At 48.7% G+C, this 17,683-nt stretch overlaps 1 protein-coding gene across 4 annotated transcripts in view; it reads left to right on the forward strand.

The window, feature by feature from the left end:
• KCNAB2 (potassium voltage-gated channel subfamily A regulatory beta subunit 2) overlaps positions 1-17,683 on the forward strand; it is a 106,709-nt gene that overhangs the window by 24,333 nt on the left and 64,693 nt on the right. For 2 of the 4 annotated variants that reach the window (XM_004385104.3, XM_004385105.2), the window contains exon 1: positions 8,598-8,742. The exons of 1 other annotated variant lie outside the window; for it this stretch is intronic. The gene's annotated coding sequence lies outside the window, so the exon portion shown is untranslated. Of the gene's footprint in view, positions 1-8,597; positions 8,777-17,683 lie in introns of those variants that run through there. One more of the 4 variants, XM_023739365.1, reaches the window with a different exon arrangement.

Below are 17,683 nucleotides of genomic sequence, written 5' to 3' on the forward strand. Positions count from 1 at the left end.
AAACAAAAGGTCAGCAGTTCGAATCCGCCAGCTGCTGCTTGAAAACCCTACAGGGAAGTTCTACTCTGTCCTGTGGGGGTCACTATGAGTTGGAATTGACTCGACAGCAACGAGTTTTTGGCCCTTTACAATGAGGTCCCTGGGTGGCGCAAATAGTTTGTGTTCAACTGCTGACCTAAAGGTTGGCGGTTCATACCCACCCAGCAGCACCACAGAAGAAAGGCCTGGAAATCTGCTTCCATAAAAGATTACAGCCTAGAAAATCCTATGGAGCAGTTCTACTCTGTAATACATGGGGTTGCCATGAGTCGGGATGGACTTGACAGCATCAGGTTTGGTTTGGTTTTCGTCCCTTTCCAGAACAAATGTGCCGACCCCTGCCATGGATGATTTTCTTCACATACTTAAGCCTCCTGGGGAAGCGTGATGTCCACCCAAAGACACCTACTACGTTGATGGGTTTTTTTGGTTTGTTTGTTTGTTCAGCATTGGTTTTAGTATGCTAGTGTTGATTTGGGGCTTTAGAGACATTGTTTAAAAATTCTGCAGCAATTCAGTTTCACTTATGTGAGGAAACTGGCCAGTGACAGTTGAGTACGTGATTGGCCTCAAAGCCGGCTGTGAAAGGGAGACAGAGCCATGCCTTCCAGCCACTGGCACCCATCTGGGGGTAACTCCAACTGTCCGAGCAAGGGAGTCTTCCCCCAACTCCCAGGAGGACACAGAGGCCAGGTGGGGTCGCCACCTGCTGGACCACCCTCCCCTGCTCAAGTCCCCACACATCTAAGGGAGGAGACAGGGAGGACTCAACTGGGCAGGGGCCGGGAGGGGACCTCACTCCTGGGGTCTCTTTCCCTGAGATGAGCTGATGCCATCTCAGCTCTCCCCCAGCTTCCATGAGTCACGGGGAAGCTATTTCAAACCTAGGGTCGTGACAATGCGTCAGCCTCCTCCCTGGAGGAAAAGGAGTCTGTCAGTAGACAGTGAAGCCAAGTACCAAAGTGTTGCTGCTGTTGTTAGGTGCCGTCAAGCCAGTTCTGACTCATAGCGACCCTATGTACAACAGAATGGAACACTGCCCGGTCCTGCACCATCCTCACAATCATTGTTATGCTTGAGCCCATTGTTACAGCCACTGTGCCAGTCCATCTTGCAGAAGGTCTTCCTCTTTTTTGCTGACCCTCTCCTTTATCAATGATGATGTACTAAAGTAGATTAGGCCTTTTTATGTGACCTGTGCTGACATTTGGAAAAAAGTTGCATATCACATCAGAGGTGTCTCCTAGGGGAAAAAAAAAACACAATGAGATTTTTTTAACAAATTTTTTAAATTGTGGTAAAGCATACGTTGTTCTTAGTTGTTATCAAGTTGATTCCAACTCATGGCGACCCCAGGTGTGCAGAGTAGAACTGCTTCATAGGATTTTCAAGGCTGTGACCTTTCAGAAGCAAATCACCAGCCCTATCTTCTGAGGAGCCTCTGGGTGAGTTCGAACCACCAACCTTTCGACTAATAGTTGAGTACTTAACTGTTTGCACCACCCAGGGATTCCTTTTGGTAAACTGTATATAACAAAATTTTTCATTTTAACCATTTTAAAGTGTACAATTTAGTGAAGTTAATTACATTCACAATATTGTACAAACATCACTACTATCTATTTCCAAAAATTTGTTATCACCCCTAACAGAAACTGTGTCCACTAAGCAATAACTCCCCATCCCCCTGCCCCAGCCCCTGGGTAACATCTAATCTACTTTCTATCTCTTTGAATTTGCAAATTCAAAGAGACAGATACTTCTAGATACTTCATTTAACTGGAATCATACAATATTTGTCCTTTTGTGTCAGGCTTATTTCACTTAGCGTTATGTTTTTAAGGTTCATCCATGTTGTAGCATGTATAGAACTTCATTCCTTTTTATGGCCAGACAATACTCCATTATATGGATTAAAAAAACAAACAAACAAACTCAATGCCATCAAGTCGATTCCGACTCATAGCAACCCTACAGGACACAGTAGAACTGCCCCATAGGGGTTCCAAGGAACAGCTGGTGGATTCAAACTGCCGACCTTTCGGTTTGCAGCCGTAGCTCTTAACTACTGCACCACTAGGGCTCTGATTATATGGATAGACCACATTTTATTTATCCATTCATCTGTTAATGGACTCTTGGGTTGTTCCCACCTTTTGGCTATTGTAAATAATGCTGCGATGAACATGGATGTGCAAGCGTTTGAGTCGCTGTTTTCATTTCTTTATGGTTTATACCTGGGAGTAGAATTGCTGGGTCGTATGGTAATTCCACGTTCACCTTTATGAGGAACCACCAAGCTGTTTTCCAGTGGCTGTACCATTTTACATTCCCACCAGCAGTGGATGAGGGCCCCAGTTTCTCCACATCCTTGCCAACACCTGTTATTTTCTGTTTTGTTTTGTTGTTGTTTTTTTTTAATAATAGCCATCCTGATGGGAGTGAGGTGGTATCTCATGGTGGTTTTGATGTTGAGTGTCTTTTCATGTGTTTGTTGGCCATTTGTATATCTTCTTTGGTAGAATGTCTGTTCAAGTCCTATGCCCATTTTTTAATTGGGTTGTTTGTCTTTTTGTTGTTAAGTTTTAGGAGTTCTTTGAATATTCTAAAAATATAAGCCCTTGTCAGCTATATGATTTGCAATATTTTCTCCCATTCTTTGGATTGTTTTTCATTCTCTTGATAGTGTCCTTTGATGCACAGAAGTTTTTGTTTTTATTTTTAGTCCAACTTATTTATTTTTTCTTTTATTGTGCGTGCTTTTATTGTCATGTCTAAGAATCCATTGCCAAACCCAAGGTCATGCAGTGTGGTGAACTTTTAAACAGAGAAGGTTTACATTTTTATGAAGGCTTCAGAATAACGCTTATACGTGATGTGACTGGGCTGGCGGCAGTAGGGTACCTAGCAGGGACACTGCTGAGCAAACACCAACAACAAACCCCGCTGGACTTTGGGCACCTTCCCCATCTAGGCACAAACAGTGCCCCGGGATTCTACTGTAGCCGGTGTCAGCAAGCATACCTTCTGCCCTTTTCCCCCCATAGAGAGGTTTTGGAAGGAGATAGGCAAAATGCTGTGAATCGTGCTTCCAACATAAGGGATCTGCCTCCTGGATATCTGCTATTAAAATGGATTAGCGAGTCAAATCCTCAGGAGAGAGATTATGATCCCAGGAAGCTCTAAACAGAATCCAGGGGTTGGCTTGAAAGTCAACAAGCCACCTAGATACACCTGAACAAAATGGGAATAACCAAGAGCTTACGCATGATCTCATTTAATTCAAACATCGCGCGGAAAAGGGGAGAAGCCTGGACTTGGACCCAGAAAACAAGTTCAGGTATGTGGGGTGGGGGTGGGGAGAGGGCCAGAGGGGCAGCAGGGGCATGGGATTCAACAAGCATGTGTGTGAAGCCATTGTTGGATTTTCTGTGTCTGCAGACCCTCTGTTGTTGGATTTTCTGTGTCTGCAGACCCTCGTTGACCTAGGAGTGAGTCATGACCTTCTAAAAGGTTGCCTTAGTGGAGAAAATGTTATCCTAGAGCAGAGTTGGCAGACTTTCCTAGAAAGGGCCAGAGAGGAAAATATTTTAGGATTACAGGATTAAAATGTTTTAGGATACAGTCTTTTTGCAACTACTCAGCTCTGCCGTTGTAGCGTGGACAAAGCCGCAGACAATACATAAGCAAATGAGCATGGCTGTGTGCCAGTAGAAGTCCCTGGGTGGTGAAAATGGTTCACACTCGCAGCTGCTAACTGAAAGGTTGGAAGTTTGAGTCCACCCAGAAGTGCCTCGGAAGAAAGTCCTGGTGATTTGCTTCTGAAAAATTGGCCACTGAAAACCCTGTGGAGCACAGTTCTACTCTGACACACATGGGGTCGCCATGAGTCAGAGTAGACTCGTCGGCAACTGGTTTTACTGGCGTGCCAATAAAATTTTATTTTTGACTCTAGCATTTGACTTTCATATAGTCTTCATGTGCCAGGAAATATTCTATTTTTGTTTTTTCTTCCAAGCATTTAGAAATGTAAACATTATTCTGAGGTCATGGGCCATAGGTACGCAGGTGATGGCTAGATCTGGCTGCATGCTGTAGTCATTTGCCAATCCCTGTCCCAGAGCCTCGCTCCACTCACTGCCAACCAGACAACATGAGAAGCAGCTCTTGGCTCTGGGTGTCATTTTAGGAAGGTTATCAGCAAACTGAATGTCTTTAAAGGTGGGTGACATGAGTGGTGATGTTCCAGAAAGAGGCAGTGCCGAATGATGGTTAATGAGGCACCAGGGCTCCAGGCTCAGTGTCTGAGCATCTTATTCCAGCTCCACCACTTACTGGCTACCTGGCCCTGAGCAGACTGCTCACCCCGACCCTCAGCCTCAGCATCCACAAGGTGGGCACAGTCCCAGGACCTTCCATTCAGATTTCGTAAGGATTTGGCGCATGGGAAGGGTATTGCACAGTGTGGGCCCAAATTATGCATATTAATTTACTTCAGAAACCTTGTATGTCATTGTTGTTAGATGTTAGATCACTTTTCTTTGGAATGGGCACAAATACGGATCTCTTCCAGTCAGTTGCCCAGGTAGCTGTCTTCCAAATTTCTGGGCATAGATGAGTGAGCGCTTCCAGCACTGCATCCATTTATTGAAACATCTCAGTTGATATTCCATCAATTACTGGAGACTTGTGTTTTACCAATGCCTTCGGTGCAGCTTGGACCTCTTCCTTCAGTACCATTGGTTCTTGATCATATGCTCCCTCCTAAAATGGTTGAACATCGACCAATTATTTTGATTCTTTGTATTCCTTCTATCTTCTTTTGATGCTTCCTGCATTGTTCCATATTTTACCCATACAATCCTTCAGTATTCCAACTCGAGGCTCGAATGTTTTTCCTCAGTTCTTTCAGCTTGAGAAATGCCAAGCGTGTTCTTCCCTTTTGGTTTTCTAACGCCAGATCTTTGCACGTTTCATTATAATACTTTGTCTCCTCGAGCTGCCCTTTGAAATCTTTGGTTCAGCTCTTTTACCTCATCATTTCTTCTATTTGGTTTAGATACTCGACGTCCACTTGTAGACAATCCTCACGTAGAATGTGTCTTCCCCTGTATGTAAACGTCTGTGTCTAATCTGCTCCTTTACAACTCAGAAGTGATTAGATTTAGAACCCAGCCTGCTCAGATAATTGGCATAACAAAGAAAACCCTATTTCCAAACAGGATTACATCCACATGTACAGAGGTTAGGATTCCAACACATATTTTAGGGGGACACAATTCAATCCATTACAGGGGGTCATAGGTGGGGCTGGGCCAGTCAGCAACAACACTGCCAGGTTCATTGATCTAACTTTGGAGCCATGGTCCAAACCTTCAGGACAGCGGGGGGCTGCTCGTTGGCTCAGTGAAGTATGTCTAACTTTATGTCTAACTTTGCTCTCCAGCATTTAGCAGCCAGCTGCCTTCCCCATCCAAAGTAACTTTTCTTTTTTTTAATAACAACCCCCAAACTGCGGCCTTTATTGATCTTTTTTGGTTTATAAAATTGCACGTGGAAATAGTCATCATAAGATGTTTGTGAGAAAATGTGTAAAGATAAAAACTTAAATCACCACCCAGAAATAACAGTAGTTAAGATTTGTATATATTTCTATTTCTGTAGTTCTTTTTTTTTTTTTTTTTTTTTTTGTTTCCTACACATTTGAGATCATACTGCAGGCACAGTTTCGTATTTTCCATTTAACTTTTTATTTTATTGTGCTTTAGGTGAATGTTTACAGTGTAAATTAGTTTCTCATTCAAAAATTTATACACAAATTGTTTTTTGTGACATTGGTTGCAATCCCCACATTGTGTCAGCATTATCCCCTTTCCCTTTCCACTCAGGGTTCCCATGTCCATTTGTCCCGTTTTCCTGTCCCTTCCTGCTTCTCGTCTTTGCTTTTAGGCAGGTGTTGGCCATTTAGTCTCATATACTTGATTGAACTGAGAAGCACGTTCCTCACAGGTGACTGTTTGTTTTCTAGGCCTGTGGCACAGTGATTAAGAGCTTGGCTGGTAACCAAAAGGTCAGCAGTTCAAATCCACCAGCTGCTCTTTGGAAACCCTATAAGGCAGTTCTACTCCGTTCTCTAGGGTCACTATGAGTCAGAATTGACTCGATAGCTACGGGTTTTAGTCTTTGGCTGAAAGGTGGACTTTGGGAGTGGCTTCAGTTCTGAGTTAGCAGGGTTTCTTGGGGCAAAGTGACTTTTAAAAAGAGTTGGTGGCTACTTGAAGAAGTACGGTTCACTTCTAAGGGCTTGGGTTTAGCCTGAGGAAGTTTGGGCTTGAGCTCTGGTTCTGTGTGCAGATGGCGAAGTCTGTTGTTGTTGTTAACTGCTGTCCGGTCACCTCCGACTCATGCTGACCCCACGTGTAACAGAACAAAACGTGGCCCAGTCCTGCGCCATCTCCCTGATCGTTGGTATGCTGCAGTCCACTGTTGTGGCTATTGTGTCAATCCATCTCATGGAGGGTTTTCTTCTTTTTCACTGACCCTGTACCAAACAGGATGTCCTTTTCTAGAGACTGGTCTTTCCTGAAGATGTTACAGATGTTCATTTGAAATGTCTCACTTTTATCTGCATCGTGTGAAATTCCCTGGTAGCAACTGTGGTTTATGATGGTGGTGAATAAAGTCTCCATTCACAGGGTCAGGTGTCACAGACATCAACTCCGCACAGGGGTGGGGGAAAGACAAGAGGAGAGCCCAGGGCTTCTGGGATCAGAGAGCAAGGCTAAGGGGCCTGCCGCCACCGCTGCGTGTATAGGTCACCTGTCCTAAGCCAGAGGCTGAGGGGGGCTCCAGGTGGAGGAAAGAGCCCTGATTTGGAGTAAGACACACCTGGGTTTAGTCTGAATTTCACCACTGATTTGCTGAGTGACCTTGGAAAGTATCTCATCTCCCTGGGCGTTGATTTTCTCATCTGTAAAAGGGGACTGTCTTAGTTACCTAGTGCTACCATAACAGACATACATAAGCGGGTGGCTTTAAAGAACAGAAACTTATTGTCTCACAGTTCTGGAGGCTAGGAGTCTGAATTCAGGGTCTCGGCTGTGTTGATTCCTTCTGTGGGCCTCCCTCCTAGTTCCAGTGTCTGTTGGAGATCTTTGGCATTCCTTGACTTGTAGATAATTCTCACATGTCATCTGTCTTCCCCCGTGTGTGTCTCTGTGTCTGTTCTGCTCTTTTTATAACTCTGAAGGGATTAGATGTAGATCCTACCCTACTTGGGTATGATCTATTTCCAAATAGGATCACATCCACAGGTGTAGGAGTTAGTATTCCAACAGATATTTTGGGTGGACACAATTTAACCTTCCCCATGGAGTCACTGTGAGGCTAAATGTGGTGAGGGCTGGGGGTCAGGCCCAGAATGGGCTCACCCATGGAGTCCTCCTCTAGTCCGCTTGTTCATCTCTCGATACCTCTGCTTTCTTCAGTAGTTATGAAATATTTACTGAGTACCCAAATTTCTTCCTCCTCTTTCCTCTTGCTCCTGCCTTGTATGTATCTTAATATGCCAGGACCCACCATGGTACACGTTAACCAATATAGACATGAGGAAGGGGCCCCCGCCTCACTCCTAGGAAACATCTGTAAGGGGGATGGGCCAGGCCGGGGCTGGAGTTAGCACCTCAGACAGCCTAGGTGGCTGCGGCGTCGGGAAATAGAATGTTCCATCCATGTCCTCCCTTTGCCTTGTGCCCGAGAGAGCTCAGGCACTCTCTGGGGTGAGGCGCCAAGGAGCCTGGCCAAGCTGCTCCCTGCGCACCACCGTACCATGCCAGCTCCTGATGGATGGGGGGAGGAGGCACTCCCCAAGAAAGGCAGAGCAGGGAGAGGCTGTGAGGGCATGGAAAGCTTGTCCTCAGGGTGGGGACCACCCCCTACTTGTCTTCCCAGGGCCACCCACCCCTTTGAGTCTGGATGGCTCACGCCTGCAAATGCCATGCACTGGCGCGTTAGAACTGGGGGTGGGAGATGGACACAGCAACGCTGCCCAGGGGCTGTCTGCTGAGCAGGGGTCATCTTGGCAGTCACACTTCAGAGCACAGCTGGGAGACAGCTGGCCCTGCGTTCAAGTCCTAGCCTAGTACCTGAGCCCCAGTGTCACTGTCTGTGAAGTGAGGGGAGCAGTAGTGCCCCTACCAGGGCTGCAGTGAAGAGCAGACTGATAGAAATGGGAACTCCATCAGCAGGGCTAGCTGCTCAGTGCTGACCCATCCCTGCCTCCCTCTCTGAGAAGGGGCCTCCTGGACTATTGGGGCAGGGGTGCTTGCCTCCCATACCGGGGGTGCCACCTTGGTGCCTCCCTCCATGCCTGACCGCACCCCACCTCCTCCCCCTGACTCCTCCCTTTGCAGCAGCTGCAGCCTCAGGAAGTTGGGGGATCTGGGTCCTCCTCAAGGCTGGGTCCCAGTGGCTGGGCATGCCTGGTACAGCAGCCACACCCCAGTGCCCCACGTGGCCACTGCTTCCCACGCCCCCATCTGTGCTTTGCTGCACAGTGGCCGCGTGTGGGGCCCTGGAACTTGCTGCCACCAACTTCCTGATCGGCTCATGGTGGTGTGCTCTGCAGCAGACGCTCGACCTTACCCACCTGCCACAACTTCACCCAACATGGCCTTGTCTCTGACTGTCCTGACTCAGGAGCAGGTACAGGGTGCTCCAGGGAATCATCTCTCTCAGGGTGGGTTCGTGCCTGAGCTGGGCTGGGTATTCCCCTAGTGTCCAGGGTTAATTGGGTGGTGGAGCAGGGCCTGGTGTGCCAGCTTGACCCCTGATCCCTGTGCCCCCGCTGATCCCCATGGATCACAGGCTGGTGGGAGCGGCCCCTGCAGACCCCTGATGGACTTGGGTGAGCCCCATATGGCTGCAGGTGTCCTCGCTGTGAGGGGCCAAAAGAGCCCTGAGGCTGTTTGGCAGGTGATGGGCACAGCGGGCTGGGCTCCCAGCGAGGGCTCTCGTCGTCACAACACAGTTCTGCCAGTCGGAGCCGCTGGCTGCTCCTTTCATCCTTAGCTGGTGGGGGGAGGGGAGGCCAGGAGACCAGAGCGCCCTGCGGTGCCAGCCCTGTCCTGGCCCAGGCTGCCTCCCCAGGACACGAGCTCCAAAAGGGGCACCTGGCCCGCCTTCTCCCGGGAAACCCTGGCCTAGGGTTTTGCATTTCCCGGTTGCTAAGTTGAAAGCGGTCTCATACGCAGAAGGGGTAAGGGTTCACCCTGCTTATGATGGGCCTGTGTGCGTCCCTGTCTCCTGCAGGGCTGAGTGCAGGGGACAAGAGCTAGGAGAGGCCCTGCTCACCCTGTACTCTGTCCTGGGAGGGCAGCCTGCAGCCCTGTGTGCCGTTGCCACTCGAGGGGGAAGACAGGGTGGGTGGGAGCTCCTGATGGTGAGTGGGCTTCCTCCCTTGTGAGAGAAGATGGGCTTCCTGGTCCTCAGCGTCTCTTCCAGAACAGGATACGAGATGGGGTGTGGTCGTGGTGGCAGATGGTGGTGGCTGCTATATAGGGCTGGGGAGAGTGCTGTGAGCTTCCTGGGGAGGGGCAGCATGTCTTCCAAGCCCTCAGAGCCCTCACCCCTGTGCCAGCCTGGAACGTGGCAGGCCTTTGATGTTTGTGTGTTGTGTGAGTGACTGGGGCTGAGGCACATGACCCATGCGCAGGGTATGGCTGTGGGCTCTGGAGCAGATGTGGGTATGTTAGTTTCCTTGGGACTGCCCTAGCAAAGTACCATAAGCTGCGTGGCTTAAAACAACAGAAATTTGTTCTCTCACAGTTCAGGAGTCCAGAAGTCTAAAATCTAGGTGTCCACAGGGTTGGTTCCTTCAGCAGGCTCTAGGGGAGGATCGTTCCTTGCTTCTTCCACCTTCTGGTAGTTGCTGACAATTCTTGACATTTTTTGGTTCGTAGACACATCACTCAGTCTCTGCCTCCTTCGTCACATGGCCTTGTCCTCTGGTTCTGGGTCTTCTTTTCTTTCTCTTATAACGACACTAGTCATATTGGATTAGGGCCCACCTTACTCCAGTATCGGGGCCCTGGTGGTGCAGTAGTTGAAAAAGCTGGCTGCTAACCCAAGGTCAGCAGTTCGAATCCACCAGCGGCTCTTTAGAAACCCTATGGGGCTGTTCTACTCTGTCCTATAGGGTTGCTATGAGTCGGAATTGACTTGAGGGCACCAGGTTTGGTTTTTTTTTTTTTTTTTTTTTTTTTTTTTTTTTTGACTCCTGTATGACCTCATTACATCTATTTACATCTTTAAAGACCCTGTTTCCAAACAGGGTCACATTCACAGGTCCAGGGGTTAGAACCTTAACGTATCTTTGGGGCTGGGGGAGACACAATTCAGCCCCAAAAGTGAAGCATTGGTTTCCTCCACAGCAGGGATGGGGTACAGACCAGCTCCCGGAGGACCCTGACTCTTGCACTGACTTAGTTGGTAAATCAGCCACCATCCCCTCCAGCCTGAGGCCAGTGAGCAGCCCTGTACCCCCACCGCACCATGCCACCGTGGTCACCGGCATCCAGGCCTTCCCTCCAGCTGGACCCAGTGGGACCCAGGCCCTCAGGCTCTGTCATGGAGGGTGCCCTGAGTTCTCAGAAAAGTGCTGGTGGGGCAGGGGGTGGGGCAGCCAGGAGCCACCTGGGACTCAAGAACAGTTGCAAGTGGTAAGGATGGCTTTTTACACTTGATGTGTATCAAAGAAGCCGGAGGGGTCACAGTCAAATCCTTTTGCCTAGATGTGAGAGCTGAGCCCCCCTGCCCCCTCCATTTTCTCTCAGGGAGGGAGATAGCTCCTCCCAGACTGGGAGGTTTTAACCTCTGACCCCAGCCAGCACCCAGGTCACCTCTGTGCACACCCCTGACTTAGCAACTTTGTGCTTCGGCCAGAAAGGGCACTGCTTGCAGGTGCACGTGAAATGGTGTGCAGCTGGGCAGGTGTGCGCTTTCTAAGGGGAAAGACATTTAAGCATTGCTTTGGAAAGCTGACATTTTGGGGCTACAGTTTTGGGTTTTTTTTTTTTTTTTTAATTGTGGCATTAATCAGATGGTGAATGTGAGCGCTGCATCCAACAGTCTAGACCTTGGGCTCTGTGCTCGGTTGGTTGGTTGCTTCTAATAAGGGGGCAGGAATTTGAATGTTGCTTTGAAAAGATTGAAATTTTTAGTCTATGCTCTTTTTTAAAAAAAATTAATGAGGCATTGAGTAGATGTATTATTAAACTCCCTTTCCAATCGTCTTGACCATGGGCGGTGTGGTTTGGTCTGGATGCTTCTGCCTGGGACACATGATGCCCATGCTCATTAGCGGCAGGTCAGGAGCCAATGGATGGCAGGGTCCCCCTGGCTCAGGACTCAGGAGCTTGGAGGAGAGACCCAAGGTTTCTCTGTGGCAAAGAGCATGGGGGTCCTGGCCATGCTTTCCAGCTTCTAGTAACATCTGCACCTTTCTCCTCCCCCTGCCCCACTGGGCTGGGTCTGGGCAAGCTCTGGATGCTGCTGCTTGGACACTGGGTTCTGCTGACCTCCAGACCCCTCCTTCAGGCCCTCTGGGACATCCTGGAACAACTGGGCCTTTCTGCCTGGTTCCCCACAGTGACCCCATAGGCAGAACTGATACCCCAAGTGCGCAGATTCCATGACCACCGTGGTGAGTGGCACTTACTCCTCCCAGTAAGAAGAGACCTGCCATAACTCACCCTTAGATCTCGCTCTTAGGAGGGGGTAGGCCACTGTCTGGGGTGCTGGCTTCTCCATGCGAGAGGAAGGGTGTGTTATGCAAGCGCCTTCCGTATCTGTGTGGTTTCAAGCAGTTACACGCTTCCTGTCTCTTCATGAGGCTCACGGTCGCCACCATGGTGCCTCTAGGCTTCACGCCACAGAAAAGATGGTTGTTTTGTGCCACCGAAGTCCCTGGGGGTACAGACGGTTGATGTGCTTAGCTGCCAACTGAAAGGTTGGAGATTTGAATTTACCCAGAGGTGCCTCAGAAGAAAGGCCTGGTGATCTAATTCTGAAAAATCAGCCATTGAAAACCCTTTGGAGCACAGTTCTGCTCTGACACACATGGGGTTGTCTTGAGTCTGAGTCAACTCAATGGCAACTTGTTGGGTTTTGCCGTATAATAGTCACAGCAGATACTTCAGGGAGGATTTCCAGGGTTTGAGAAGTTCATTACCCAGGGAGCTTCAGGAAGATCACCCATGCATCGCACCCAAACAGCATGAGCTTCTTTTCTCTTCATTCCTTTAATAAGTGTTCATTGAGCGTCTACTATGCTCTGGGCATTGGGATAAGTAAGTGAATAAAAGAGACAAAACTCCCTGCCCTGGTATGGCTGACACTCCTGTGGTCCAGGGAATGTGGGGGTAGAGGTTAACGTGGAGAATAGTCCATCATCCATGCTGCAGTAGCCAGCCTCCAGGATGGTCTCCAACGATCCCTACTTCCTGGTATTCAAGCCCTTGTGATATCAGGGGTGGTCTTTGTGACCATGGAATAAAGCAGAAGGGACAGTGTGCAACTTCTGAGGCTAAGTCATAAAAGACATCACAACTTCTCTCTCGACCACTCACTCGAGGGAAGCCAGCTGCCATGTTGTGAGAGGCCCAGATGAGGAGGAACTGAGGCCTCCAGCCAACAGCCATGTGAGCAAGACAGCTGAGAAAGCTCCTCCCCGTGGGTCTGCTGTGACTGGGGACTTTTTACACAGTTTACCATTTATTCTGGTGCTTTCCTCTTTATATGTATAAGTGTGTTTGTCCTTGGTTAAAATCATGTAATGGGTCCACTTTTCCAGAAGACTGTCAACCCCAAATCTCATGCCAATCCTAGGCTTTTCCCAGGCGTCTCCCAATCCCAAGCTTGTCCTTGGGGTCCCAGGGCCCCCACAGTTACATAAAGGGGCCCTATGGGGCCTTCAGTCAGTCCGTGAAAGGTCTAAAACAGTGTGAGCTTCTTTTCTCTTCATTCCTTCAATAAACGTTAATTGAGCATCTACTATGTCCCAAATGTTTCTCTGTGCATTAGGATAAGTCAGTGAACAAAAGAGACAAAGCTCCCTGCCCTAGCCTTCCTGAGGTTGTGCTTTTGATGGCACTCTAAGACCTTCAGTAATTAGTCTTTACTTCCCCCACCCCCCACCCCTTTAACCTCTGCTTCCTGCCCTCTCACCACCTCTACACTCAGAGCCCAAACTGGCAACACTTTTGGCCTTTCTGGAAAAACTGATGTTAAGAGAACACCCACAGTAAGAGGTCATTAAAATATATATATATATATGACGTGGAGCTGACTTCAACTCATGGCAACCCCGTGTGTGTTAGAGTAGAACTGTACTGTATAGGGTTTTCAATGGCTGGTTGTTTGGAAGTAGATCACCAGGCCTTTCTTCCAAGGTGCTTCTGGATGGACTCAAATCTCCAACCTTTAGGTTACCAGCCAAGCATGTTAACCATTTGCACCACCCAGGGACTTCAAAAGGTCATAGGGGACTGTATACTGACCCAGCATGAGACCCTTCCCTGTAGTTACTGGTGAATTATGGCAGAGGAAACACATTGTGTCAATGGCATTGGATGCACAAGAAAGACACAGCCTTGCCAAAAAGACTTAGCAAAATCTAATCAAGAGGCAACCATCAGACAAATCCAAACTGTGGGACAGTCTGCAAGACTGAACGTTCAAAAGTCAGTGTCATGAAAAACAAAAACAGGATAAATATGGTGGGGACCCTTCTAGACTAAAAGAGACTGGATGGAAATAACCAGTGTCATTTCTGAACCTTGATTGGTCTTGGATTTAAAAAAAAAATTTTAAACTATAAAAGGTATTTTGGGACAATTGGACAGATTGGAATATAGGCTGTATGTCATGATATTGAATGAATTATCCTAGGTACAATCAGAGTATTGTGGTTATGTAAGACAAGGTCCTTATTCTTAGAAGATGCATGCTGAAGTATTTAGCGGTGAAGTGCCATGAGTTTGCAACTTACTTTCAAATGGTTCAGAAAAAAGTGAAAACTGTGTAACTGTGTGTGTCTGTGAAGGGGGCGGGGGGAAGAGCACAAACAGTGATTATGATGAAGAGCATATTGGTGTTTATTGCTAATCTGATTTTTTTTCAATTTTTCTGAGGTTTGAAAATTTTCCCAATAATATGTGGGGGCGAAAAAAAGGAAATGCTCCCAGATGGAGCCTCCCAACTTTCCTAGGTCACCTGTCATCATTGCTATGTGGAGGATAAGAGCTAAAATTTTCTCACATCTTTCCTCTTGGGCTCAAAACATTTTCACATTTTATTTCGCTTTGTTCCGGTAAGAAGTATAGGCAGGCCTTTACAGGCAGGCCTTTGTAAACGCCTAATGCTTCAGGTTCTTCAAGTATAAATCAGGGTTGTTTGCTGAAGGTCACGCACCGGCCAAGTTCAAGTGCAGAAGCCAGTACCCACACTGCGGACTTCCAGCCTAGACGCTAAGCCTGACTCCATCTCAGCTTCCGCGCCTCCCTTCCATCCTGCCTGCGGCTAGGGTGCTGTCCAACGGTTTCCAAAGCCTGTTATCCTGAGTGCGGGGCTGTCGGGGTCCCGGGACGACCCCTCCCGCCTAAGATCCTTCGAGGTGCAGAGGGAGCAACCACGCTAGCCGGGAACGCGCAGCGTTCCCGCTAGGATGCGGTTCCGTCGCGATTGGTCGCTAGGTGGATGCAGTCGTTTCTGATTGGACAGCAGCAGCTGCAGCGTGAGGAGGGCGGTTCTGGGCAGGTTAGCGCTGCCTGTGCTAGCGCGTCCTGAATGCAAAGCACAGGGCGTGGGGGACATTTCGTTAAGTCTCGCTGGCGCCCCAGTGAGGGGGCAGAGGTGGCGGGCTGGGCTGCCAGCGCCCTGAGGAGGAAGAGAACGGAGATGTTCTTGGTGGCCTGTGGGACCTTGCGAAATGGACATCAGAGCGTGGCCATGGCCCAAGCTGGGCTGTGGCTGTGGACAGAGGAGCTGGCTGCTGGCTCAGAGGGAGGCTGACCATTGTGGAGCCCGGGCTGGGGGTGGGGATGGAACAGGTGGCCTGCCCCGAGACACCTCCAAAAGCGCACCCAGTGGCCCCAGTTGTCCCTGCACCTAGCTGCCCTGAGCTCCACCACGGGAGACAGCGGGCATTGCACCTCCAGAGAAAGCGAACCTTCTTCCATATGCAGGTGGCCCGTCCCAGGCCCTCCCCACACCCCCGGTGTGTTTCACTTCCCGCAGACTGCCCAGCCCTGACTGCTGCTCTGTGCTTTCTTCCCCTGGGCTTTCAGCAGGCCGGGTGTGCACATCCATTCATACCTCCATTCATTCATTCAACAACTATTTATTGGGTGTCTTCAATGTGGCAGGCTGTCAATACAGCAGACAGAACCCCCTGCTCCCGCAGAGCTGGCATCTTGGTGGAAGAGACAGACCCCAAACAGGACAAACAGCTGCAAGATACTGTACATCAGAAGGTGAAAAGTGCTGAGGAGGAACGTAATGCAGGGAAGGGGCTAGGGGAGTATGGGAGGAGATGTGGTCTGCAGTGTTAGCTAAGGTGTCCAGGGAAGACTTTGGTGAGCAGGTGACCTTTGTGTAAAGAGGCGAAGGTTAGGGGGAGCCCTCAGGTTATCTCTGGGGCCTGAGAGCTTCAGGTGGAAGCAAGAGCAAGTGCAAAAGGCCTGGGGTGGGAGTGTCCTGTGGGTTCACAGGACCCCAAGGTGCCAGTGTGACAGGCCAGAGTGAGTGAGGGGGCTGAAGGGAGATGAGGCTGGAGAGGGCATGGGGCAGACTGGGCAGGGCCTGGAGGCTGTTGTTGAGATTTTGGCATTTACTGTGGATAGAATGGGAAGCCACTGGAAGTTTTTTGTTTTTTTTTTAATTGTAAATATATACATAACACAACATTTGCCAATTCAGCATTTTTCATGTGTGCAATTCAGTGACACCAGTTACATCAATCATGTTGTGTAACCATCACCAATATCCATTGCAAATTTTCCATCACCGTAAACAGAAACTCACTGCTTCATAAAGAATGATTCCCCATTTTCCCCTCCCTCCCGCCCCTGATAACCACTATTAAACTCTGATCTCTATATATTTGCCTATTCTAGGTATTTCATGTTAAGTAGGATCATACAGTATTTATCATTTTGTGGTTGACTTACTTCACACAGCATAATGTTTTCAAGGTTCATTCATGTTGTAGCATGTATCAGGACTTCATTTCTCTTTATGGCTGAGTAATATTCTGTTGTATGTGTGTATTTTTTTTATCCATTCCTCTGTTGATAGACATTTGGGTTGTTTCCACCGTTTGGCTATTATGAATAGTGCTGCAATGAACCTTAGTTTACATGTGTCTGTTGGCGTTGCTGCTTTCAAGTCTCTTGGGCATATACCTAGAAGTAGAATTGCTGATCATATGGTAGCACTGGTAAGTTTTGAATAAAGTCATAACATGATCTGATTTATGTTCTAGAAGGATCACTCTGGTTCCTGTGTTGAAAGTAGACTGTAAGGGGGCAAAGGTGGAAGCAGGGAGACCTGTTAGGAAGCTGCTGCGATCATCAACCAGACAGATGAAGGGGGCTTGGACCAAGGAGGAAGACGACGTAGGGAGAAGCGTTAGGATATTTCTGAAAACAGTATCCAATGATGATTCAATGATGGATTGGATGTGGGGTGTGAGAGGAAAAGGGGAGTCAAGGTGAATCCCAGGAATTTAGACTGAGTAACTAGAAGAATGAGTTGTTCTTTACTCAGATGGGGATGGCTGTGGGGAGAACAGGGGTGGGGTGGGGGCAATCGGGAGTTCAGGGATAAACTTGTCTGGAGTTCAGGGGAGAGTCAGGGCTGGAGATATAAACACAGGGGTCCACAGTGTAATGATGAAGTTCAGAGCAGAAGACTGGCAGAAACCTGAGGAACTTCTTGCAGATGGAAGAGAAAAGAGGCTCAAGGTCTGCCTGGGCAGCTCCCAAATTTGGAAGTCAGAGAGATGAGCGGGAAGCCGCCAAAGAGACTGAGCAGAAGCCGTCAGGGAGGTGGGAGGAGAGCCAGGCGCTCACGGGGTCTGGGGGCTAAGGATGACCACGTGCAGGTCACTGTCGAACAGATGCAATGGGTGCCATTGGGTTAGCAGCAGGGGGATCTCTGTGACCTTGTTGAGGATAGCTTTCCTGGAGTGGTGTGGGCAAAAGGCTGATGGGAGTGAGTTTATGAGCAAGAAGCAGAAGAGGAATTGCAGACAGCAAGTCCAGACCATTTTTTGCAGGAATTTTCCTATGCAGGGGAGGAGAGAAGTAGGACAATAGCAGAGAAGAAAGCAAATCAGGAACCTGGGTGCATGTGTTTTTAAGATGGGGGAAAAAATAACTTGTACACAGATGGCAATGCTCTATCAAGAATGAAGAACTGGAGAGAAGGAGGGGCAGCGTTGCCAGAGGGATGCCCTTGATCTAGTGAGATGGAAGGGGTGTGGCGCTCATGTGGGGCTAGCCCAGGACAGGGGCATGGCCAGTCCATCTGGGTAGCGCTGGAGGGAAGGTAGAGTAGTTTGAGGGCTGATGCTGATGGATATGTT

The sequence above is a fragment of the Trichechus manatus genome, unplaced genomic scaffold (assembly GCF_000243295.1).
Source record: "Trichechus manatus latirostris isolate Lorelei unplaced genomic scaffold, TriManLat1.0 scaffold00133, whole genome shotgun sequence".
Taxonomy (NCBI): Eukaryota; Metazoa; Chordata; class Mammalia; order Sirenia; family Trichechidae; genus Trichechus; species Trichechus manatus.